Genomic DNA, 19,878 nt, shown 5'->3' with positions numbered 1-19,878 from the left:
GGAATGGAGCCCCACAGTGCCCTAAAATCCCCCAACATGTTCTTGTGATGCCACGGTAGAAATAAGAAGAAAACAACCATCATTTTTCTGAGCGCTGGTTTTGTGCTTCATATATTTGATCCTCACAAGCATACTATGAGGTAGGTACTATCCCTTTCCCATTTTCAGATGAGGACATCTAGGTCTAAAGAGGTTACATAAAGTAGATCAAGGCCAGCAGGTGGCTGAGCTAAGATCTGATCCTGAGTCCTTTCTCCCAAAGCTCTTGTCTCTCGGTAACCACCATGCCTCACTGTCTGCCCCAGATGGAGACCAAAGAGAAATGGGATTTGCAGTTTTCGATTTCCAGTGGTTTCTGGAATGACTGTCCTCTGAACTCATCTTATTTCACAAATTACATTAAACGGAAAGGCTCAGTGCACTAACAGACATTCTCCTTCTTTGGAAATGCCATAGCCATTCAGCCCGTGGCACGGGGACAGCACCCCTCACTAGGATTACGAAGGTAGAAATTTCCCTGTGAATGCGGACACCACCTCTTTTTGGTGTTTCTTTTAGCCACAAACTGACATGCTTTTACTGTGGTTGCAGTAGACTCAGCAATCAGCTGAAGGGGAGTTTTTACTTGGTTAACTGCCCCTCCACATCTGTGTCCATCCATCCCCCACCCCATTCCAACATAAGCAAAAGAGTTTTCCAATCTCTCGGCAACATCACCACAAAATCCTTCCCTTGCTGTTCTGAGTCTACAAGAGGCGACTTTCTAACAATGAGCCCAGAAGATGGAGGTTGTAAAACAGCATTTCAAACAAGGCAATTACTTTTTACAAAACGATTCAAGGATTCTATCACCCTTTCCCCCCCAAACTTCCACTGGCACAATTTGTTTATGTATGAGTTGTGTCTTTCTTCCTTCAGAAGGGGAGAATGCTGATACACGATCACATGCAGACAAGAGCGCAAAACCCTGGATGCCTTTTGCTACTGACAGACACATTTATTTCCCAATGCACCACTTACCAGACAGATGCAAAGATGTGGGCAAGCCAGGCATCAGAATTAACAGAGTGATGGTGCTTGCACTACATATTCTGATTTGTATGAATCTTATTTTTAGCCGGGCACAAAGGGCAATAAATGGAAAATCTTATTCTAACCACTACTTTTTCTGGGCCACCCACACTGCTCCACCTACCGCACAAGTTCACAAATGTAAAAAAAAACCCAAGCCAGGGTTTGTACTAACAAGGGATGCAAAGTGGCTAAAATGTGTGACATTTTTTCCAGTTAGTGTTTGTACTTTCATTCTTTTTCTGCATCAGGACTTTCAGGGAAAACAACATTGACTTATCTATGGGCATTTTCAAACACTCCACGCTGGTGTGTCACTCAGCGCACCGGCAAGTGTGATCCGCCCAGCACGGGCACCACCCTGCCACGGGCTGCATGCCAGCCAACTGCCAGTGAAGACATGCACCCCAAAACGTGTCGGTAAATTCAGGAAGACAAGACCTACAACATTTTGTTTGGAAACAAGGACAGTGTTTGAGAAGTCCTTCAAATATACCAATGTGATTATCAGAAGCAAACACTTCTGAAACAGAATCGGGGTGATTTTGCCAACATGAGGTTAGTATCACTGTCTTAAATCTCTTAGTTCACTGCAGCACACTGCTCACTGGGGTACAGCATCCCGTGCCATCATATCCCTTGCACCTGTGCACTTCTCTCTGCTCCGTCCAGTCCCACCCACCCCCTGCTGCTCATCCAGCATCACCCGCATGGCCATCGCTGCCAAGAGAGAAGCTGATACCGACAGACAAGCACTTTGACAGAAAATAAGAAAAAAAAATGACAAAGAAGAAGTTTTCTAGGGCCACAGAGAGGAAGAGATGAGGGCATTTTCCATCATTATCTCTTTAGACTTTTAATGAAAAGTTAAGTTATTAAAGTCCCAAGGAACCAATTTAAATGCTTGCTCCTCTCAGCCCTCTGCAAAAACACAACAGAACGCATCTGCAGGCAGCGATGAATACGTAAAAGTCAGGTCAACACGATAATGAAGGCACAAAAGGAGTCAACTCTGAGAAAGGCATCTTTACCTGTGTGCTTGCTCATTATCCAGAAACTAGAGGAAGTGTTCTGTCATCCTCTGGTAGTTAACGCACGCCCTGCAGAGCTGACTCCTTCTTCCGATAACGCAGGGTTCTAGAGCAGCGCTGATCAGACGTAGCAGAAACCTGTTTGGGGTTATAGTCCACTGTCGTCAGGACTACTGACGAGTGTTGTAAAGACACGGGTAATTAAGTGGTACGAAAAAGTGGGTCATACACCACTGAGATACAACCACACCGCCCCCAAACTAGACTCTGAATGACTGTGCTGTGACAAGGTGGGAGGGGTTTGAACACAGCGAAAGCAAAACTTTTATGTGGTGAGGAGCATTTTAGTTTTCACTGGTTTAGGTTAGAGAAAGTTAATTTCAATGTCAACTACAAACCAACTGACTTTTATCGTGTTCTTGAAATTTTATGACCAACACTGGCTGTAAATGTGATGGGAAATTCAGCTACAGTGTCAGAAACAGTCTGAGGGACAGCCTCAGACTTCAGTGACGTGCCTACCGCCAAAGGGCGAACGCCGTGACTCAGTGAAGCAAGAAGGTCAAATCGAAACCAAAGACAAAGAACCAAAGTCTCATTATCCACATTCGCTCTCCTCCTCTATAGGATCAAAGTACTGTACACCACTTCGCTACACACGGGCACTGAACGCAGCCACGGGCATTCAGCAAAGCACCCTTCGTCTGCTGCAGAAGAGGCAAAATGCAGTTATCTGACCTGAACATATTCAATTCATCACTCAAGAGACATAGAAATATTAATCGAGTCCCTGTTATATACAAGGACACAAAGGATGTGAAGGGAGGGATGCAGCGAGAGGAACCTAGAAGAGTCTGCTTTCAAAGAACCTATGTCGGGAAGAGAGAATGATAAGATCTAGTCACACCCAATGCCAAATTCAGATTATTTTTGAAAACAAAATCTTTAGCGGCTGCTTGCTATATACGCCGCCTGGGTCTTCTTCTTTCAGTGCTCAAAGCCCCTCCAGACCTAGTCTCAGCCTCAGTGTGAGGGTTCATCCTGATCCAGAGTCCTAGCGCTCTCCAAAGGAAGGCATAGAGATGGCAGCGCAACCCAAGGAACACCCGGGATCCGAGGAGACGCTTCTTTAAAGGGGGATAAAGGAAGCACGATGGAAGGAAACCTCTCTGGCTGGTGGCACATGCAGGGTTATATTTGAATCACATTTTGTTACCATCAGGTATAAAACTAGAATTTCATTGGAGTCCATATTGTTTGGATTATGGATGGGAAATGGGGGAATCTATCTGGCTAATCAGCCGTTTCCATTTCTGCCCAATGGCCGTAGAGTATACTGATTATTAATTTTTAAAGAACTGGAACACCACCTGTTGACCTAACGCTAAAACCATCTTGTGCATAATTGGATCTTCTTTTATGGTTCCAGAGGCCCACTAGGACCTTACAGGGCAACGCAATAATCATTTTTATTGATAGAATGTAGAAATGAAAAGAACCAGTTAATAGCAATTTCCACTTGATCAACACACTGGTGAATGCACACAGGTATCTGTTCTGACAAGAATTGATTAATGTAATTTGAAGGGAGAAAAATAAGCAACTAGAAGGTTATTGCCCTAGAAAATGTCTCAAGTCATCATTCCTAAGCTCCACTAACATCCTTTCGTTATAACATTGATGAGATGCTGTAGGAACTTAACTCTTGTTTATATGAATCAGCCTATAGTAAAACTGGTGTCGCAAGTAGTTTTGCTTAAAGTCACAGAACCTGTCAATGACGTTAAGTGAGGACTTACTGTACTGCTTGTAAATTTGGAATTAAGTTGATTAATTGAAAAAAAAGTCTGCAAAAATACACAAAAGAATGAGTTAACAAGTAGCTTGTATCTGGGTAGCTGGAACACTGGTAATTTATTTGCTTTTTTATTCTATTCTATTATTTTATAAACTACGCACAACAGACATTGCTTTTACAATCAGGAAAATAAAGGTACTTCTGTTTTAATATAAGGAAATAATTAATCATTCGCTGATTCTGCTCTTTCTAGTTAGAACACTCAAGGGGGATTCAGTTTAATAATCTGTCTGGTGACAAATCAGACATGAAATACAGCAAAAATCTGCTAGACACAATAGATTATATCTTCTAGCCAAGCACTCTGAGAAGTCAAAAATCCCACGACACTGCAGAGCTTTGCAAATATTGTTTGAGAGAAGAGCAGAAACCCTCTTCCTCATTGCGACCCGAGGTCCGTGCACTGTCCAGCTGCAGTGCAGCTTCGGGCACCAGGGCCTCACAACCATCAGTGTTACACGGGATTCCTCGGGAGAGTGTGATGCTGTTCCCTGGGTTAAATCACAGCTCAGAGCGAGGTGTTACTTCGCTAGTGACAGGTGTATCCAAAAAAAAAAAAAAAAAAAAAAAAAAGAGCACACGAATAATTTCTAAAAAACAGCACAATAAGTTGATAAACTATTTGTGCTACAACTGATAGCTCTTGGTAATAAGCAGCTTTGCATATGCATGGCTGAGTTTATTTGGAGACTCACAGAGAATATTATGTGAAATTTTTGCTTTATATATGAATGTATATTACCATGTCATACATCATTCCTATTTATACAATTAGTGTGTGTGTAGATAATGAAAATTAATTTTGATGATGCCTTGAGCAGAACCTAACTGTGAAACATGTTACAAATAATCATATTACGCATTCTAATAGAATTGACTTCAAAACTATGCCAATGGTTCTCCAATGACTATAGGAGCTAAACATATATATATTCATGACATTATACATCACTCTTAATATCACAACGTTTTGGAGGGCCTCCAGACATAATAAATAGAATAACTTTATAAAGATTTCCAAAATTTAAACTCTGGCACTGGAAAGGTAGTAAAAGCCAAACTTGCACAGTTTTTCAAGAAGAATAAAAATGAACGGTATATTTTTCCATCCTAAGTCAACATTTTTAGATTATTATTAAGGCATGAAAATAGATGCAAGAAAATCTCAGTAAACTAGACCTATTTGTGAATAAGGTTTTGTTTGTTTGCTTCAATTTTCTGGTAAATTGACAGACAGCGGGAAAATGCTTTCTGTTGAAGATCTTTTTCCAAAGAGTTTCTTTTCCTACTTATGAAACTTTTAACCATTCCATTGATTCAGCAGGTCAGAGTCATCAGCTACAACTACCCTCCAGGGTACAGTTATTCTTCACCTTTATGAAACTAGAGCTATCTTGTTTTATGAACCTTTATCTTTGAAAAAGGGAAGTGGGATGTGCAAGGTAGGGGATGTGGGAGGGGGTGGGGAAGTAGAAAGGGCAGCTAATTTAGGGTTCTGGTTAGTTGGGTTCCATCACTAAACATGAATTCAGTGTCTGGACCAGGCACAACTGATTGCTGGGAAACACGAGAGCCACAAGGAGAGCCCCCAGGGTCTGGTATTGTTGGTATTCTCTGCCTCATGTCATCCTGTCTGGGTGACTGTTGGTTTGCTGGTCTTCTCTAAGAGAAACATGTGTCAGTGTGTCCAGCCAAAGTCATGGGGCTGAATTAAATTTTCAAAAAATGCTCACCCAAGGAAATGCTTAGAAGGGAGGGAGAGGGAGGGAGGGTGAGAGAGAGAGACAGAGAGAGAGAGAGAGAGAGAGAGGGAGAGGTGAGAAAAACATCAATCGGTTACATTCTGCATGTGCCCTATTGGGACACTGAACACACAACCCAGGCATGTGCCCTGACTAGGCATTGAACCAACAGCCTTTTGGTGCACAAGACGATGCTCAACCAACTGAGCCACTCTGGCCAGACAAGATCTGAATTAATTTTAATTAGATTCTAGATCCATGTGGTTTCAACCTAAATGTAGGGTGCTGGTAGCTCCACGTGGAAATCGAGGAGAAATAAGCACTTTTTTCTCTCTGAGACTTGCTGGCCTGGATTTTTCTTTTTCGATAAAAACCTTTAGTTTCAGTTTTTGATGGAATCTTAGCAGCTCCCTATGGCAACTGACTTCAAAACCTTCCCTGCCCTGTCGCCGTCACCCAAGTGAAGAGCATAGAGAGTTTATTTCTAAGCAGGTTTGGAAAGTCTGGGGTGGGGATGAGGGGACTAATTTGTATATATTGTACTTTAACTTCGATGACCTTATTTAATCTCTTTTTAGGTTAGACCTTTTCCTTAAGCCAAATATACATACATATATATACATGCATGTATATGTATATATTGTATACTCACATAGAGGTGAAAATTAGAGAAAGTGAGATAGTTTAGCACAGGTTTCTGAGCTCTTTGAAACTATGCACCCTGCTGCATTGCTTTTCAAAAATTACAACCCCTGGTCAGGCCCAGGGGCAGTGCCTGAAAGTAGTAAAGGAAACCTGGAGAGAAAACAGGACACTAAGCCCCATGATCATTCTCCAAGGCCGGCTTTCTGGAAACATAGAATAAAAAGCAAAGTCCCAAAAATGTGAGGCCCGAATGGACTACCATAATAGGTCCAATACGGCATATTCCTCACAGAACTGCAGGTCACTAACTAAATTCTTCTGTGATTTGTGGATACAGTAGTACACAATACTACAGAGATTTGGTGATGGGGGACACATTATACCTCATTTGGAGTGTTACAATAATTTGAGGCCCTGGTGGAGGAGAACTATGTGCTATTAGTTTTCCTTCGGAGTTTTCATTTTCTATTAGGCTCCCATTTGGTTCCTGCCTCCATGTCCACCTGCACTGATCAAGACCCGTAGGTGCCACAGCTATGCACACGGCTTTGAAACTGCGTGCTTGCGGGGCACTGTACCTGGGCTTTTCGTGGGCACACGATGCCGATGAACTGGAGCAGCCCCACTGCAGGAGCACAGGTGGGTGCCTGTCCCTCCGTCCCAGTGAAGCCGCTTTCCTATACCTGTAAAGGGCGTTTTGGTAGCGATTACAGTTGTTTGTGGCATTTCCCCTGGTAGTTTCTGAAAAATGTGTCCTTGCCCTGATAGGACCCACTCCTAAGACTGAAGTAGAACATTCTGCGGACCCCTCCCCCTGGCCCAAAAGCAGGCCAGGGAGAGTACGAGGCTGCGGGAGGTGTGAGGGACAGGGTCACCCATTCTTACTCCAGCCTCACAAACTGTCACATCCCTTTAAGCACTAGCTATTCTGCACAGCATTCTCGCAAGGAAAGTGATCTCGGGCATTCAGTTTATTTTCATTGTGTTACAATATGCATAACACAACATTTACCATTTTAGCAATTTTTGAAAGCACAGCTCAATGGTACTAAGCACATTCACATCGTTGTGCAACCATCCCCACCACCCATCTCCAGAGCTTTTTTATCTTCCCAAAGTGAAACTGTCCCCATCAAACACTCACTTCCCATTCTCCTCTCTTCCTAGCCCTGGGCAACCATCATTCTACTTTAGGACTAAGGATCTGACTATTCTAGCCACCTCATATTAGTGGGGATCAAACAGTATCTGTCTTTTGGTGTCTGGCTTATTTCACTTTGTATCCTCACGGTTCATCCATGTTTAGTAAGTGTCAGAATTTCATCTTGTTAAGGCTCAATAATATCCCATAGTCTACATGTACCATGTTTTCTTTATCTCCTCATCGGTTGATAAGCAGGTGGGTTTCTTCCACCTATGGACTATTGTGAATAATTCTGCCATAAACATGGGTGTGCTAATATCTTTACATCCCTGCTTTCACTTCTTTTAGCTATATACCCAGAAGTGCAGTGTTTGGACATGTGGTAATTCTAGGTTTAACTTTTTGAGGAATTGTCATACTATTTGGTATTCAGTTATTTTTTATTAATAAACTTTGTGCTAATACAGGTCTAGGTTAGTGAGGGGAAAGCACAGATGGTCCCCACACATGCACGGAGTTGTACAGAGTTGCTCTAAGCAGTAGGTGACTCGAGTGCTTCACCTGAGGGCACAGGGAGTGACTCCGGCAGGTGAGCCAGGTCCTGGCAGGTGAGCCAGGTCCCGAGGGAGCTTGAAGCCCCATTACCTGAGGCATCACAGGAGACTTCCTCCTTCCCTGGCCTGTGGATATGAAAGTGACATAAAAGGTCGTCCTTGAGTCAGGTTCTCTCACCAGGTTCTCCAGCCAGGTTCTGTTTTTTATTGTCTTGTTACATCTGTATTTATACCAGTTGATTTTAATCTTGTCAATTTCTATTCCAAAGGTTAGGGCGTTTCTTATCTCCATTCCAGGGAGTAAAGATTATGTAGCTTAAGCAAGATTGTTCATAGTTAAAGTGATTAACTACCCACCTGGCACTTAGTTAAGGGGTTTTATTCCCTCCCTAACTTCAGGGGAAAATCCCTACCTGGGGAAACAACTTTTCTCAGAAAGATGACCTTGGTTAAAACACATAGCGCCAAGAAGGGGAGCAAACATATTAAGGACAGTATGCCATATACGCCAGGTCCCTTGAAACATATGCTGTGCAGATGTTTCTTCCCTGCAGCGACTGTGTAAAGCAGCAAGGATGGACCGGCTTCTGGCAATCATAGATGTTTCTATCTCTCCCTCTCCCTTCCTCTCTGAAACCAATAAAAAATAATACATATTTTTTTAAAAAAAGAAAAGAAAAGAAAAAAAGGTCGTCCTACAGGAACACCTGATGTGTAAATGTGGACACTCACAGATGCCAAAGCAGGAGAGAGATTAACACGCACCTGATCCAACCCACTTCTTCCCCTTCATGGTGAAGACGTTTTATAAACTGAAAATCTTCTTTTCCAAGAATGCTGTGTGGAGTGACTAATTAGTGCTTGACAAGAATGCCTTAGTTTGTGAGGATAGAGTGATAGTAGATAATCACATCACTCACAACTCCGTCGGCCCTAATATCAGCCCTATCCACTGGACATCCCCTGAAGATAGATATGCACCAAAATCTATCTCCAGGATTTGGGGCTCTGCTAATGTTTAGGCAATAGGTATGGCTCTTTCATTATATAGCTGCTTGGGAATTGCTTTATTAACAGTGATTACTCGCAATTCAACAGAATTATAATAAAAGCACTGTAAGTGATACTTAGAATGATAACATTTACCATTCCCAAGGAACATGCTATAAATCACAGTGCTTACCCACAGATTTAAAATGCCCAGAAGTTTTTTTTTGACAATTTTATCTTCCTCTTACCCCTGCCCTCCCCTACTTTCCTCCAGAAGTTTCTTAAACATTTCCTGGACAGCATCACTCAAGTTATTTTTACACTTACATCAACTTAATGAAACAAAAGAAAAAAATGTTTAAAATTCAAATGTAGGAAATGCATAGAGATTCACACACACACATGTACAATTACATGAATGCCGACATATACCCCAGGCCAAGGGTGTGTTTGTTAGGCCAAGCTCTTCTACTTTTTTTTTATTAACATGGAATCAATTATTCTTGTCCTCAGCAGAGAGGTGGCTGGCTTGTTCCAAAGCTGAAACAATAACATGCTGATCCTCAAAACTTGTCAGTCCTGAGAACTCATAACCACACGCACCTGAACTAGCTGACTTTTTTTTTTTTTTTTTTTTTTTAGCTGCGCCTCCCTTCTCACATGTGTTTTGTAAAATCAAGTCACATTTAAGTGTATGAGGGGGGATATGATGATGATTCACTTTGAAAGGAAGCAATATATTTCCCACCCCAGGAAAACACATGTTTTCCTCTTAACAGTATCTAAAAATATGACAAACAACTTACAAAAGGACAGTCATTGGCATTTTAGCCTAATAACAACACTGTTAGTCAGCCCTGTAGAAAACCAAGGGCAATGAATGATTAGTACTAGCCTCTGGAGTAAAATGGCCAGAATTAGGACATCGACTTGGCTGGACTTCAAATTCGATGGTGATGAGAAGACCTCAAAATTATCTTTTCTGAGAGATGAATCAATGTGTTAAGTGGAACACTAAACATCTTAATTAATTGAGAGATGTTTAGTACCGAATATTTAATGCACTCTTCTACCTTTAACATCCCTCCTTTTAGTCACATGAACTAAAGCAGTGATTCTCAATGTGGGGTCCCCAGACCTTTCTCAACATCGCCTGGACACTTGTTAGAAAAGCAAATTCCCAGCCCACCACAGATCTACTGAATCAGAAATTCTGGGCACATGTCCCAGCAAGATGTACTGTAACAAGCCCTCCAGATGATTCTGATGCAAGCTCAAGCTTAAGAACCATAAATTAAGGCACCACCAATATGCAGAATCTAACCCCAGCTCCCTTCCTCAATTCTAATTCTCAAGATGCCTTTGTTAAAAGAAAAGTCATTCATGTGCGTTTAGGCTATTTGTGATGATCACCTCAGAAAATTTTTCCCATTGTTTTGGTTTGAGAAAAGAAACCTTAATCAAAACTTACATGTAATCTTTCCAGGTCCTGTGCTGGCTTCGAGTCTTAGGATGCAGGGAACTGGGCGAAGGGAGAGATGAGAAGGCTACAGCAATCCATTCAGACATGGACCCCAAAGCTCTGTGGGGCAGCCTTGTGACAGGTCAGTGAGTGTCCACCTGAATGGGGAGGAAGAGCTGTCCATTAGCGAGTGAGCCTTGCCTGTTAACATTCCCCATCCCTCCTGCTATCCTGTCCCTCCCGCCCCTGATTTATGACCTCTAAGCTAACTTACTGTGCCCCTGGCTGTGTGCTCCCAGACCGATCCAGAACATGATAAACAGCCCATGGTATTCATGCCTGGGCTCAACCCGGTGGAAGCCTATTCCCTGAGTACTTTCTCCAGGTGAGCATCCCTCAGTGGGTGCTGTCCTGAGCCCAAAGGCAGCTTGGGGATAGGTCAGTTTCTCTTTTACTTCATCTCATGAATGTTTTCTTTCAACAAATCAAAACACCTTTGTTTAAAAGACACATGTGGCTGCAGTAACAAGGCAACCCAGGAAACAAATGACAAATTCGAGAATTCTGACTGAAGTGAGATGATTCTCTGATGCCTCATTATGTTCATTTTTGAACAAATATTCCTTCTTTTTTCTGATGCTAAATCAATGCATGCCTATTAGAGAATACTTGGAAGCTATGGAAAAGCATAAAGAGCAGCGGTAACCTTGACCCTGATAAATCACTGATGATGTTTTGTTATGTAGGTCCGTGTCCCCTTCAACTGAAACTCCTGGGCCAGATACATCTCAGCATTCAGATCGGTTTGAATTTTGGAGAGTATTATGATGAGCTACCACCTATCACATAATACCCCATTCAGAGTCTGGAGCAGCACTCCACAAACACATTAAGTATTTCGGTGGCAAAACTCAGTCTTATTAAGTCAGATAAAATAGGGCCTCACATTAGTTCAGGTCAGGTTTTTCTACCGAAGAAGTTACCAAAAACCCCTTTGATTTTGGAACCTTTTGGATTCAGAATTGAGAAAAAGGGATTGTGGACCAGTATTCTCTGTTCATATATGCACAAATACTCAGAGTTTTGTTTCTAATTTTTCATTCCATATTACATGAAGGTGAGCTTTTCCTAAAAATTTTCTTTTCCCTTTATATGTATTTAACCCACAGGATAATTGATATAGAGAGTGCCACAATTTTTATAAGCTAATAAAAGAATATTGAAGAGATATTTTTTTGTTCTATAGAATGAAATGATTTCATTCTTCCCCTTATCTATAAACACAATTTCTTCTTAGTAGGATATAGCATATAGTATAAAATGGCTGAAGTAGAGAGAGAAAAAGAGAGCTGCCCCAAAATTTCAATTTTGTTTTGGAAGTAAGTTAAATGGATCTTCCCAAAAATTTTATCTAAAAGTAAGGAATGTTTCTATCAAAATGATCAAAAGTCCAAAAGACAAAAGGCTATCAAAAAGTTGGACCATTTCCTTCTCTGTGGCTTCCCTTAACAATTTAAATTTCATTCTGCTATTATTAGGTGTCCAGTGGGTAGAACGGCTTCTAAATGATTTTCCTTTGCCACGATCAGATATTGTCTAAGTATATCAGGACTATAGGATGTGAAAACTAAAGTGGTAATAGAGGAAATGGCCCCTCAAAGAACACACTTTGTTTTTTCCAAAGGATTCAACTGCTGTGGGGGTGTGGGATACAAAGAGTAAGCCACCAGTAATAACAGAAATGACTGTCAGAAGCTCTTTAGATACTCACACTACCCAACTAACATTGCTAAAGCTAATTACAAATTTGGATTCTCTCATTTTAAAAATATACTTCGAAGCAGCCCACTTCAGTTTTAATGCTGAACCAAAGCCTGTGCAGTTGGCACATTATCAAAGCAAAAGCAAAAAAAAAAAAGCATTGCTTGAACAAAGTTGCCACTTTCAATGTCACTAAATCTTCAACTGCAAAATACCACAAGCTAAAAACTAGGAATGCCATGTGGTTATGTTATGTTACATTTACACGAGTTTATAGTTTCCCAAGCCCTAAGAGACTTAGACCCCTGCCACTCACAGTGGCTTTGTTCTCTCGGGCCGGCCATTCACTGCCTCTGAGTCTCATACAGTTCATGGGTTGCTGTGAGGATTAAATAAAAACGCAGCCGAGAGAATTTCTGCAAACTATAAGTCATACACAAAATGTTGGGTATCATTATTCTTTTTACTAACACCTTTGCGAGGCATGAAGAGATCAATCCTCATTCCACAGTTAAGAAAACTGACAACAGGAAGATACAGCAATAAAAACCCAACCACCCACAAACCAAAAAAAAACACACAACAACCCCGAGTCAGGCAATTTGAGTTGTTTTTTTAAAAATATATTTTATTGATTTTTTACAGAGAGAAAGGGAGAGAGACAGAGAGTCAGAAACATCAATGAGAGAGAAACATTGATCAGCTGCCTCCTGCACATCCCCTACTGGGGAAGTGCCCGCAACTTAGGCACATGCCCTTGACCGGAATCGAACCTGGGACCCTTCAGTCCACAGGCTGACGCTCTATCCACTGAGCCAAACCGGTTTCAGCAGCAATTTGAGTTTTATCTCTGAAGTAGCCAGGAGCTGGCTGAGTGACTCTGTGTCTTGATTTCTGCAGTCATTTGAAAGGGTTGGAGAAAATGATTTTAAGGTCTTCTTGAGGCAGACGGCTCTGGGACTGGGATTGGCCCTGAGTGATGGGATAGGTTTAAGAAAGACCCTTAGGAGGCAGTCCCTCCGGGAGGCCAAGGGCAGCACCCACCATCCGAGGCTGCTAGTGCTGGGGCAGGACTCTTGGCAGCCTCCTACTCCCAGGGATGGGATAGGTATCAGCTAACATTTTTGCTTAATTAAGGGAAGGTTGGGAGCATCCTATGCAAATGGCCAGGACTCCTGAGGCAGAGGAAGGAGCCACTGGACGCGCTTGAAACAGCAACTCTTTATTAATGAATACAGGTATTTCACTGCTCTACTAACTGGTGTAGCTAAATAAGTGCATACTACTGGATTATCAGTGTGGCTAACAGCCCCACTGCTGTTTGTCTATCAGTTTCAAAGAGAGTGTCACCTCCGTGGGCCATCCCCTTTCTTGGCTGAGCTCCTACAGTGTTGGGGGAGAGATGTTAAAAGGGCTACTTTTTGTAGGATGAGGGAGGATCATGCTCACATGGGAATTTCACTTTACAAAGATTGGGGCCACTAACTCAGGTCTTTCTAGTCCCAGTGCTAACATAACCTCCTGCGATGAGGAAAACGTTCAGTATCAGTGTTGTTCATCGCGGTAGCCGCCAGCCACACCTGGCTGTTGAGCACTTAAAAGGTGTCTAATGGGACGGAGGAATTGAATTTTAATTTTTCATCAACTTAAACGGATTGAAATTCAAATAGCCACGTGTGGTTAGTGGTACCTGATTGGGCAGTGCAGCTCAGTGTAGGCTGCCTCACATACTCGTTTTCTTGGACGTATTTAAGACCCCAGAAGCCCATTGGCCCATAGCCATTCAACAAGTATTTACTGACAAGGCAATGATGAAGAAGAGAGCCACGGATACCTTGTGCTCATGGCATTGTTCAGCTACACTGATGTTCAAAGACATTACAGAACCTTGAAGTGTTTCAGCAGACTGCTCTTAGGAAAAGGTGGGTGAGGTGAGATGGTAATGCTACACCAAGCATGAAAGCGCTTCTTTTTCATTTCTCCATATTTACTGTTACTGAAGCAGGGGGAAAGTTTACAAAAGAGATAGTTGAATGGTCACCATTCATTCACTTACAAGTAAAGTAGCATATCCCAGATATGAGAAATCATCTGTAAGTAATTTCCTCTTTCACACACTTAAATTTACTTAAAGAAAAAGTCAGTGGGACCTGCATTCCTAGGCTAAGAAAAAAGTAAATGGCATTTAATTATGGCAATAGTCATAGAAGTATAAGTGGGTCTCCAGCTGCAAGCGGTGGGCAGAGATGTTTATACCAATTAGCTGTGAAGAGATCAGGTTTTCTAGCAGGTACGTCTGGTATAAGGCAGGCTGACTGCATTCTCTATCCCCCCAACTCAACTCCTAGCTAAGATTTCCTCAGTGGCGTCCATGGGACCTGATGTGCAGAGCCCTGTTTGCTTTTCCCCAGGAAATCACAGGTGGCTGTATTTTTTATCTACATTACAGGTCTATTATCAACAACATAGTTTCTAAGAAACATAAGAGTGGTTTGGTTTAGTGCTTTTCCGATTTCCAATATTGCTTCCCATGAATTTCTGTTGTCAATTCTCTTCTATCCTAATCACCTCTTCCTACCTTACTGGGATTTAAAGCAATACAAAGAAAAGAAGACAAATATTCATAACTGGTTCATACTCTTGTTTGAACCTGAATCCAGGTGTGCCTAAATACAAAAGGACAGTGACATCATGCGTATTATCACTTGAGCTGAAAGCTTCACCGAGCAAAACAAGCTGACTTTGCTCAGTATCCCAATAGGTTGTACTTGGATGACAGCAATGAGCCAATCTGACCTCCTGGCTTCAAAATGCCATTCTGGTCCCCCTGTCCAAAGTCACACTATTGGTTTCTAGGGCTAATAAATGACTATTGCACATCTACCTACCTACACACACACACACACACACACACACACACACACACACACACACACACACACACGGCTTTTTTCTCTGGATTGAGTAGAAAGATAAATTACAGTGGTTAGAAAACAAAGTAAGAGTTCAAAATGTAGTTCTAATAATACAAATTGCATTTAGAGACTACCATCTATTAGAAAAGGTCAAATCTCTACTGTTCTTCTGGCCCCATGCTGTATAAAAATATTACTAAAAATCTGGTGACAGCCTCAGTAATAAACATGCTGTGAGTGGCTCTGGAGTCCTTATCCATGTTCAGAAGCACTAAGTGGAGGAGTCACACACACTTTATGGTCAGAGGGGCTTTCAATTGACGTTAATTTTTTGGAAACTACAGAGATGAAATTTTTAAAAAATCTACATTTCAAACAGAATTTAAATAGCCACTTGTGTAAAGCAGAGACCTCTGAATCATAGTCTTGTGGCTTTTGTGTTTTGTTCTACTGGCATGGAAAGATGATGCAAGGAAATGTGCTTTATTTTTTCGTTCTTTCTTCCTTTCTTTTCCTGCAATAGAGAAAGAACTGGGGAGGAGATTTGGCCATTTCAGACCGGATGGAGAAAATGAAGATAAACCATCTCTGAAAGTTTCCACTTACACATTTCAGGTATTGGGACCAAGTGTTCTAGTGGGAGAACCACAGCTAGAAAGTTCACTTCTTTGATATTTAAGATGTTTAAATTCCCAATGTATAGTGAAGAGCTTGCTCAGATTTTTCACCTGTATCATAACAGGATGATGCAATCAGAACTATGTGCCACTGATAGTCCAAAAAGGAAAAGCTAAAAAGAAATGACTATAGCCCTGGCAGGGTGGCTCAGTTGGTTAGAAGCATCATCTGATCTGCTAAGGTTGTGGGTTTGATCGGTCAGGGCACATTCAAGAAGCAATCAGTAAGTTGAACAACAAATCGATGTCTCTATCTCTCTTTCTCCTCTCTCAAAATAAATCAATAAATAAAAATTAAAAAAAGAAACAAGTGTTGAAAATATACAACCTGAAATTAGTATTTTTGAGTTTCTGTAGACTCCATATTATAAAAATGGAATACTGGCATGCATTTATTATAAATAAATAATGATAATTACCACTTACTGAAACATCTATGGGCTAGGAACTAACTGTGTTAGGAATTTTACAGGTATTATTGGCCCATATGGTAGGTGAGAGAACATGGCTCAGAGAGGCAAAATGCCTTGCCTAAGGTCATATATATGGAAAGGGGATGACATGCAACTGAGTCCATATTCTTCTGACTCTAAGGGCCCCTCCTTTTCCTGTGCAACTCTGCCATCCACACCATGTGGGAGACTACCTTCCTCTCCCCCAAGAAAACATAACCTCTTTTATACATGCTGCTAGCAAAATGTCAAAGTAAAGTGATAAAGCTTTGGGTCCTACAGCAATTTAATTATTTGTGTAAAAAGAGCTGATTAGCTTGTTAGTACTAAAATGATTATATTTCATGAAGTATATTAAAATTTTTCGAGTGCAGTTTCTTAAAAAAATGGTACTATCAGGTCTTATTAAATGTGACCCAGATCATTCTCTGAAGGCACATTATAAGCATAGGATTATCATGTATCAGGCGTTTCACTCTGGGTCCCAGTCTTTGAAGAGCATCATCATTCCTGCAACACCCAAGCATAATATGGCCGAAGCATTTATTTATTCAAAATACCGTCATTTCCATCCTTATGTCAAAGATCATGTACAAAGTCATGCAGACAGTGACAGGTGGATTTGCAGGAGTGCAGATGGGCACGCACTGGAGGGGCTGCCTGTCAGCTTAGTAAAGGGCAGTTTCTTGAGAACTCGGATGGGCTTCTGTAGTGCCTGACTCCTCTGAGGTTCAGTGCTTGGCCTGGGCTCTTGAGGGCCCTCTGCTCCCTTCTCCATATCTGACAACTTTGCCTCTCTGTGTGCTTCACCTATCAGCCAATACTTCTTCCTGGGGAGCTGCACATGCCTGCAGCCTCATCTGCCAGGGGCAGGTACCCCTTGACCTCCAGGTTGCACAAGTGGGTCTCACACAAGGCAAGTTGCTGCTGGACTGGTCCCCTGGGAGGCTAGTGGAGTCTGCAGAGCTGATCATTGCAGCAGGGGTGAGGGCTGCCAGCCCAGAGAAGGACCCCAACAACATACATGGGAAGCATGTGGTGTCTAGGGAGTGTGAAGCTCCATTTCAGGAAAAGGCATTACCATCAACCCTGTTTTCCAAACCCTAGGAGTTATCTTTGATTTTCCTCCCCACCCTTCACTTCTACCGTATAATCCATCAGCAAGTGCTTTGATGCTATCATCAATTTATATCTCAAATCTGCTCAGCCCTCTGTGTCTCTATTGCCATCATCATCGTTTCTCACCTGGCTGGCTGCTACTATAGTGGCAACTGGCTTCTCTGTTTTTAATTCCCTTCTCCCCTTCCCCCAAGTTTATTTTCTACCTGTGTTTTCCTTCAATCTTTTTTTTTTTTTTTTTTGGTACTCATGGCTATGATTTATTACAGCCAGATCTAATCTGCTCCCAGCTCAAACCCTGACTGGAGACTCTGGCCACGCACCTGCCCACCCTTCCCCTCCAGCTGCCATCTCCCCACAAGATGTCTTCTCCCACACAGGCTCTGCTTCCTGCTGCTTCCTCCTCACATGACAAACTCAGCTTCTCTCTCTGGATTTACAGTCTCCACGTTCCTGCCACCATCTGCCTTGCATAAAAATCAATCATGCTTAATCTTGCTGTGGTCACATACCCCGCAGAGAATTTGGGGCTGCAGCCCCGAATGTGACCATGCCCACAACCACAAGACCCTGTCAGGGCCAAGCCCAGGCTTGCTGCGGCCCCTCACCCAGCCTGACGTCTCAGCCCTCTATCTCCGGTCACCTCTATCCTTTCTCCTCCCCACTTCCATTTCCAAGCTCATGGCTGATTCTTGGCAGGCGGAGGAAGAGAAAGAAGCGGGGACAGAGGAGAGTGAAAGCGAGAAGCAGCAGAAGCTGCTGTGTGTACACGCGGGGGGCTGTGTTTGCCCATATGGAGTTTATACTGTTCTGCAGACCTTTAAAACGTTTTTTCTCGTACTCCACAGATCAGCAGAACTGAAAGGACCTTGGCGATCAACAAGTCCAACCTACTCATTTGATTAAGGAGGAAACCGAGATGTGAAGAAAGGAAGGAAGAAAGGAGAACGCACCTACTGAGGGCCTATCGTCTGCTTTGGATACACAGGTGCCACATCAGTGAGTGCAGAGTTGGGACCCACACAGCACTTAAAGGAGAAATTTCACCCCACACATGTTTTTGCCTGTTACTTACGTATTCATATCACACATAGGAAAGGGCTTGACATTTAACATATAAAGGTACTTGGAATTCCCATTGCAAAAAGGAAAATGGTTTTTCCCTCTGTATTATCCAACACATTTTTTATTGTGGTAAAATATGCAAAATGTAAAATTTACCATTTTAACCATCTTCTAGTACAGTTTAGTGGGATGAAAAACACTCACTGTGTCGTGCAACCATCACCATTACTCAATCCAGCACACGTTTAAATGAGTATTTTTCGAATAGTAAGATTAGAATAAGATCAAAGGACCATCCAAACACAAAGACAGAAGGAAAAGACAGGCAGAAAATAAGCATTTGTGGGGGTTACAGTTCATCTAACACAGCCTTACATACACTTTATGCTCTCTGTGACATATTCTCCATTATTCCCAGAGTCTTGAAACCGGAATGGTGAGAATGCTGGTCACCAGGTAAAAAAGTAGCTTTTGTTGTTTCTCTAGGATCCGTATTATTGTATCAGCTTACAAAAATGTTGTGCAAACCAGTACAGCACCACTTCCACGCCTCCTCCATAAAAGGACAAGTTAAACAGTATTTCTTGGAAAGACAGGCATTTACCAACACACCACATCTAGATGGAGCTGTCTCCGCCACTCCAGTCGGTTTCTAAGCAGGGTTTCAAAGCGCTGGCACAGAGCACAAAGAATGTCCCTCAGCTATTCAACATCGAGTTCCACTCCACAATATATTTAGCAAGATTCCTTTTTGCCCCCCTCCCCTTCCCAGTTTAATGACCGCAAATGTACCAACATCCTGTCTTACCTAATCCCCTAACAAGTTCTATCAGATGCCAGGGCAGAATCAGACAGCACTGCAGGCGGTGAGATCATTCACTAAGAATTCATTTTTATTCCAAATATTAGGAGTGCCAGACCATAGAACACAATCTATCACACAGCCGGAAAATTAGCCTGGCACCTGAAGAGAAACATCTAAACTCATTTAAAAAAAAACCTTTCTCCCGTTATAGGCCCTTTAACAACCCGATGACGCTCTCCCCAGAAAAAGATGCACAGACAAAAAACCTTTCACCATAGCAGGAAGGGTTCAGGGGCCCTGACAAGCCTGTGAATCCACGGACCCATAGGAATCCGTGACCCCAGGTTAAAATCCCCCGAGTTCACTTGTCCACGGGCCCCTGTACTGAATCCTGGTCACTGGCACATCCCCAGGTGACATTCTCTGGATGAGAAATGACCTTTCTTGTTTTGGCTCTAGGAACATCCGCACCTGGCTTCTGGTCAAACTCGCTGTCAGCACGACTGTGCCTCTCCCCACGTCATCTCTGTGCCTGTGCCGCCCTGATGTTCTTGGGTTCTGCTCTTTAATTTGCTGTCATGGATTTT

The 19,878-nt window shown here is 42.3% G+C and overlaps 1 protein-coding gene across 2 annotated transcripts in view; it reads right to left on the bottom strand.

The window, feature by feature from the left end:
• BACH2 (BTB domain and CNC homolog 2) overlaps positions 1 to 19,878 on the bottom strand; it is a 236,817-nt gene that overhangs the window by 125,235 nt on the left and 91,704 nt on the right. The window contains exons 2-3 of one of the 2 annotated variants that reach the window (XM_006778250.2): positions 10,507 to 10,655; positions 2,103 to 2,240 (exon numbers count right to left, since the gene is read on the bottom strand). The gene's annotated coding sequence lies outside the window, so the exon portion shown is untranslated. The remainder of the gene's footprint in view (positions 1 to 2,102; positions 2,241 to 10,506; positions 10,656 to 19,878) is intronic. The other variant, XM_006778249.2, reaches the window with a different exon arrangement.

The sequence above is a fragment of the Myotis davidii genome, unplaced genomic scaffold, assembly GCF_000327345.1.
Source record: "Myotis davidii unplaced genomic scaffold, ASM32734v1 scaffold269, whole genome shotgun sequence".
NCBI classification, from domain to species: domain Eukaryota; kingdom Metazoa; phylum Chordata; class Mammalia; order Chiroptera; family Vespertilionidae; genus Myotis; species Myotis davidii.
This window is presented reverse-complemented; position numbering and strand designations above follow the sequence as displayed.